Source organism: Arachis duranensis, chromosome 1, assembly GCF_000817695.3.
Source record: "Arachis duranensis cultivar V14167 chromosome 1, aradu.V14167.gnm2.J7QH, whole genome shotgun sequence".
In the NCBI taxonomy this organism is placed as follows: domain Eukaryota; kingdom Viridiplantae; phylum Streptophyta; class Magnoliopsida; order Fabales; family Fabaceae; genus Arachis; species Arachis duranensis.
In genome coordinates this window covers 70,890,884-70,896,683 of record NC_029772.3, presented here as the reverse complement: position 1 = coordinate 70,896,683, position 5,800 = coordinate 70,890,884, and the positions used below count along the sequence as shown (strand labels likewise).

General features: G+C 40.2%; 1 non-coding gene across 1 annotated transcript; it reads right to left on the bottom strand.

The window, feature by feature from the left end:
* Positions 1-1,366: 1,366 nt before the first annotated feature.
* On the bottom strand, positions 1,367-1,474 carry LOC127743025 (small nucleolar RNA R71). The gene has a single exon (XR_008004351.1). It is a non-coding gene; the product is annotated as a small nucleolar RNA R71 (small nucleolar RNA).
* Positions 1,475-5,800: the final 4,326 nt, after the last annotated feature.

The following is a 5,800-nucleotide window of genomic DNA, read 5'->3' as shown; positions in this document are numbered from 1 at the left end:
CTTGTGCCAGTTCCGGCGTTTAACGCTGGGAATTCTGATGGTGATTTTGAACGCCGGTTTGGGCCATCAAATCTTGGGCAAAGTATGGACTATCCCATATTGCTGGAAAGCCCAGGATGTCTACTTTCCAACGCCGTTGAGAGCGCGCCAATTGGGCTTCTATAGCTCCAGAAAATTCACTTCGAGTGCAGGGAGGTCAGAATCCAATAGCATCTGCAGTCCTTTTTAGTCTCTGAATCAGATTTTTGCTCAGGTCCCTCAATTTCAGCCAGAAAATACCTGAAATCACAGAAAAACACACAAACTCATAGTAAAGTCCAGAAAAGTAAATTTTAACTAAAAACTAATAAAAATATACTAAAAACTAACTAGATCATACTAAAAACATACTAAAAACAATGCCAAAAAGCGTATAAATTATTCGCTGATCACTACTGTTTTCTATTCAGTTTAACTTATTCCTGTTCTAAGATATTCGTTACACTTTAACATGATGAATGTGATGATTCTTGACACTCATCATCCTTCTCACCTATGAACACGTGATTGACAACCACTTCCGTTCTACCTCAGAAAGAACGAATATCTCTTGGATTCTTTAATCAGAATCTTCGTGGTATAAGCTAGAATTATTGGCGGCCATTCTTGAGAATCTGGAAAGTCTAAACCTTGTCTGTGGTATTTCGAGTAGGATTCAGGGATTGAATGACTGTGACAAGCCTCAAACTCGCGATTGTTAGGCATGATGACAAACGCAAAAGAATCAATGAATTCTATTCTGACATGATCGAGAACCGACAGATGATTAGCCGTGCTGTGACAGAGCATTTGGACCATTTTCACTGAGAGGATGGGATGTAGCCATTGACAATAGTGATGCCTTACATACAGCTTGCCATGGGAAGGAGTAAGAAGGATTTGATGAAAGCAGTAGGAAAGTAGAGATTCAAAAGGAACACAGCATCTCCATACATTTATCTAAAATTCTCACCAAGGATTTTCATAAGTATTTTTATCTCTATTTTATGCTTTATTTATTATTATTTTCGAAAACTATTATAAACCATTTGAATCCGCCTAACTGAGATTTACAAGATGACCATAGCTTGCTTCATACCAACAATCTCCGTGGGATCGACCCTTACTCACGTAAGGTATTACTTGGACGACCAAGGCACTTGCTGGTTAGTTGTGTGGAGTTGTGACAAAGTGTGATTCATGTTTGAGAGCGCTACCAAGTTTTTGGTGCCATTGTTGATGATCACAATTTCGTGCACCAGACTTGCAACCTAAAGATAGCCTGGACTATTGGGATAAGCTGGTCACAGCCTTCTTGGCCAAGTTCTTTCCTCCTCAAAAGCTGAGCAAGCTTAGAGTGGATGTTCAGACCTTCAAACAAAAAGATGGTGAATCCCTCTATGAAGCTTGGGAAAGATACAAGCAGATGACTAAAAAGTGTCCTGCTGACATGCTTTCAAAGTGGACCATTCTGGATATATTCTATTATGGTCTATCTGAGTTCTCTAAGATGTCACTGGACCATTCTGTAGGTGGATCCATTCACCTAAAGAAAACACCTGCAGAATCTCAAGAACTCATTGACATGGTTGCAAATAACCAATACATGTACACTTCTGAGAGGAATCCTGTGAGTAATGGGATGCCTCAGTGGAAGGAAGTTCTTGAAATTGATGCTCTGAATGCCATATTGGATCTGAACAAAATGTTGACTCAGCAAGTCAACATGATTTCTTAGAGTCTGAATGGATTGCAAAATGCATCCAACAATACTAAAGAGGCACCTTCTGAAGAAGAAGCTTATGATCCTGAGAACCCTGTAATGGCAGAGGTGAATTACATGGGTGAACCCTATGGAAACACCTATAATTCCTCATGGAGAAATCATCCAAATTTCTCATGGAAGGATCAACAAAAGCCTCAACAAGGCTTTAATAATGGTGGAAGAAACAGGTTTAGCAATAGCAAGCCTTTTCCATCATCTTCTCAGCAACAGACAGAGAATTCTAAGTAGAGCCCCTCTAGCTTAGCAAACATAGTCTCTGATCTGTCTAAGGCCACTTTAAGTTTCATGAGTGAAACAAGGTCCTCCATCAGAAATTTGGAGGCACAAGTGGGCCAGCTGAGTAAGAAAATCACTGAAACTCCTCCTAGTACTCTCCCAAGCAATACAGAAGAGAATCCAAAAAAAGAGTGCAATGCCATTGATATTGTCAATATGGCTGAATCCAAAGAGGAAGGGGAGGATGTGAATCCCAATGAGGAAGACCTCATGGGACGTCTCCCATACAAGAAGGAGTTCCCTATTGAGGACCTAAAGGAATCTGAGGCTTATATAGAGACCATAGAGATTCCATTAAACCTCCTTCTGCCATTCATGAGCTCTGAGAACTATTCTTCCTCTGAAGAGGATGAAGATGTAACTTAAGAGCAAGTTGCTCAATATCTAGGAGCCATCATGAAGCTGAATGCCAAGTTGTTTGGTAATGAGACTTGGGAAGATGCACCTCCCTTGCTCATTAGTGAACTAGATACATGGGTTCAGCAAACTATACCTCAAAAGAAACAAGATCTTGGTAAATTCTTAATACTATGTACCATAGGCACCATGACCTTTGATAAAGCTCTGTGTGACCTGGGGTCAGGTATAAATCTTATGCCACTCTCTGTAATGGAGAAACTAGGAATCTTTGAGGTACAGGCTGCCACATTCTCATTAGAGATGGCAGACAAGTCAGTAAGACAAGCTTATGGAATGGTAGAGGACGTGTTAGTGAAGGTTAAAAGCCTTTACATCCCTGCTGATTTCATAATCTTAGACACTAGGAAGGATAAGGATGAATGCATCATCCTTGGAAGACCCTTCCTAGCCACAGCAAAAGCTGTGATTGATGTTAACAGAGGAGAACTAGTCCTTCAATTGAATGGGGACTACCTTGTGTTTAAGGCTCAAGGTTATCCTTCTGTAAACATGGAAAAGAGGCACGATAAGCTTCTCTCAATACAGAGTTAAACAAGGCCCCCACAATCAAACTCTAAGTTTGGTGTTGGGAGGCCACAACCAAACTCTAAGTTTAGTGTTGAGAAGCCCCCACATTCAAACTCTAAGTTTGGTGTTGGAAGGCCCTCATCATGCTCTGAACATTTGTGAAGCTCCATGAGAGCTCATTGTCAAGCTATTGACATTAAAGAAGCGCTTATTGGGAGGTAACCCAATTTTTATTTATCTTTATTGTTCTTTTATGTTTTATTAGGTTCATGATCATGTGGAGTCACAAAACAATTGCTAAAATTAAAAACAGAATCAAAAATAGCAGAAGAAACAGCACACCCTGGAGGAAGAGCCTACTGGCATTTAAACGCCAGTAAGGAGCATATGGCTGGCATTTAACGCCAGAACAGAGCATGAATCTGGTGTTGAACGCCAAAAACAAGCAGCAATCTGGCGTTTAAATGCCAGGATTGCACCCTGAGGAAAGTTGGCGTTTAACGCCAGCAACAAGCATCAGGCTGCCGTTAAATGCCAGAAACATGCTAGATTTGGGCGTTTAACACCAGAAACAAGCTTCAGCCTGGCGTTAAACGCCAGGATTGCATGTAGAGGGCGTTTTGCACGCCTAATTGGTGCAGGGATGATAAATCCTTGACACCTCAGGATTTGTGGACCCCACAGGATCACCTCAGGATCTATGGACCCCACAGGATCCCCACCTACCTCAACTCACCTTCTTTTTCTCACACCTTTTCATAACACTCTTTTCCAAACATCATTCACCAATCACCTCAATCACTCTTCCCCATCACCTCTTCACCACTCACATCCATCCTCTCTTCCCCATAAACCCCACCTATCTTCAAATTCAAAATCTCTTTCCCACCCAAACCCACCCTAAATGAACGAACCCCACTCCCTCTCCCTCCACTATATAAACCCCTCCATCCTTCTTTATTTTCACACAACACTACCCTCTTTTCTCCCCCTTAGCCGAATACACACCTCTCTCTCCCTCTCCTCCATATCTTCTTCTTCTTCTTCTATTCTTTCTTCTTTTTCTCGAGGGCGAGCAATATTCTATGTTTGGTGTGGTAAAAGCATAGCTTTTTGTTTTTCCATAACCATTTATGGCACCTAAGGCCAGAGAAACCTCTAGAAAGAGGAAAGGGAAGACAAAAGCTTCCACCTCCGAGTCATGGGAGATGGAGAGATTCATCTCAAGGGTCCATAGCTCAGTAGTAGAGCATTTGACTGCATATCAAGAGAGCCCACTCATGGACCTCAACAAGAGTATGAGGAATTCTCTCATCAAGAAATCCCTAAGATACCTCAGGGGATACATTTTCTTCCACACAATTATTGGGAGAAACTAAGGATAGGAGCACCAAAATCACTAGGGATCAAGCAACAGAGGCAAGAAAGAGACATAGAGGAGCTCAAGAGCACCTTTGGTCCTTCAAGAAGAAAGCGCCACCATAACTAAGGTTGACTCATTCCTTAACTTCCTTGTTCTTATCTCTCTGTTTTTCAGTTTTTGAGCTTCATCTTTGTCTATGTTTGTGTCTTTATTACATGATCACTAGTGTCTAGTGTCTATGTCTTAAGGCTATGAATAATTCCATGAATCCTTCACCTTTCTTAAATGAAAAATGTTTTTAATACAAAAGAACAAGAAGTACATAAGTTTCGAATTCATCCTTGAAATTAGTTTAATTATATTGATGTGGTGACAATACTTTTTGTTTTCTGAATGAATGCTTGAACAGTGCATATTTTTTATCTTGTTGTTTATGAATGTTAAAATTGATTTTTTGATCTTGTTGTTTATGAATGTTAAAATTGTTGGCTCTTGAAAGAATGATGAACAAAGAGAAATGTTATTGATAATCTGAAAAATCATGAAATTGATTCTTGAAGCAAGAAAAAGTAGTGAATAAGAAAGGTTGCGAAAAAAAATTTGCGAAAAAAAAAACAAAAAGCAAGAAGAAAAAGCCAATAGCTCTTTAAACCAAAAGGCAAGAGCAAAAAGCCAATAAAGAAGAAAAAAAGCAAAAGAGGTAGAAAAAGCCAATAGCCCTTTAAACCCAAAGGCAAGGGTGAAAAGGATCCAAGGCTTTGAGCATCAATGGATAGGAGGGCCCAAGGAAATAAATCCAGGCCTAAGTGGCTAAATTAAGTTGTCCCTAACCATGTACTTGTGGCATGCAGGTCTAAGTGAAAAGCTTGAGACTGAGTGGTTAAAGTTGTGATCCAAAGCAAAAAGAGTGTACTTAAGAGCTCTGGACACCTCTAACTGGGGACTTTAGTAAAGCTGAGTCACAATCTGAAAAGGTTTACCCAGTCATGTGTCTGTGGCATTTATGTATCCGGTGGTAATACTGGAAAATAAAGTGCTTAGGGCCACGGCCAAGACTCATAAAAGTAGCTGTGTTCAAGAATCCACATACTTAACTAGGAGAATCAATAACATTATCTAAAATTCTGAGTTCCTAAAGATGCCAATCAGCCAAGAACTGATGAGGATCTTCCAATGGAAGTCCATGAAACTTGTAATTCTGTTGCATCAGAGAAACTAATTGAGGCTTAAGGTCAAAGTTGTTTACTCCAATGGCAGGAATAGAGATGCTTCTCCCATAGAAGTCGGGAGTTGGTGCAGTAAAGTCACCAAGCACCTTCCTTGCATTGTTGGCATTATTGTTATTATTTTCAGCTGCCATGCCTTTTTTTTTTTTCAAAAATTTCTGTCAGGTCCTTGATGAGTAGATAATTTATACGCTTTTGGCACTG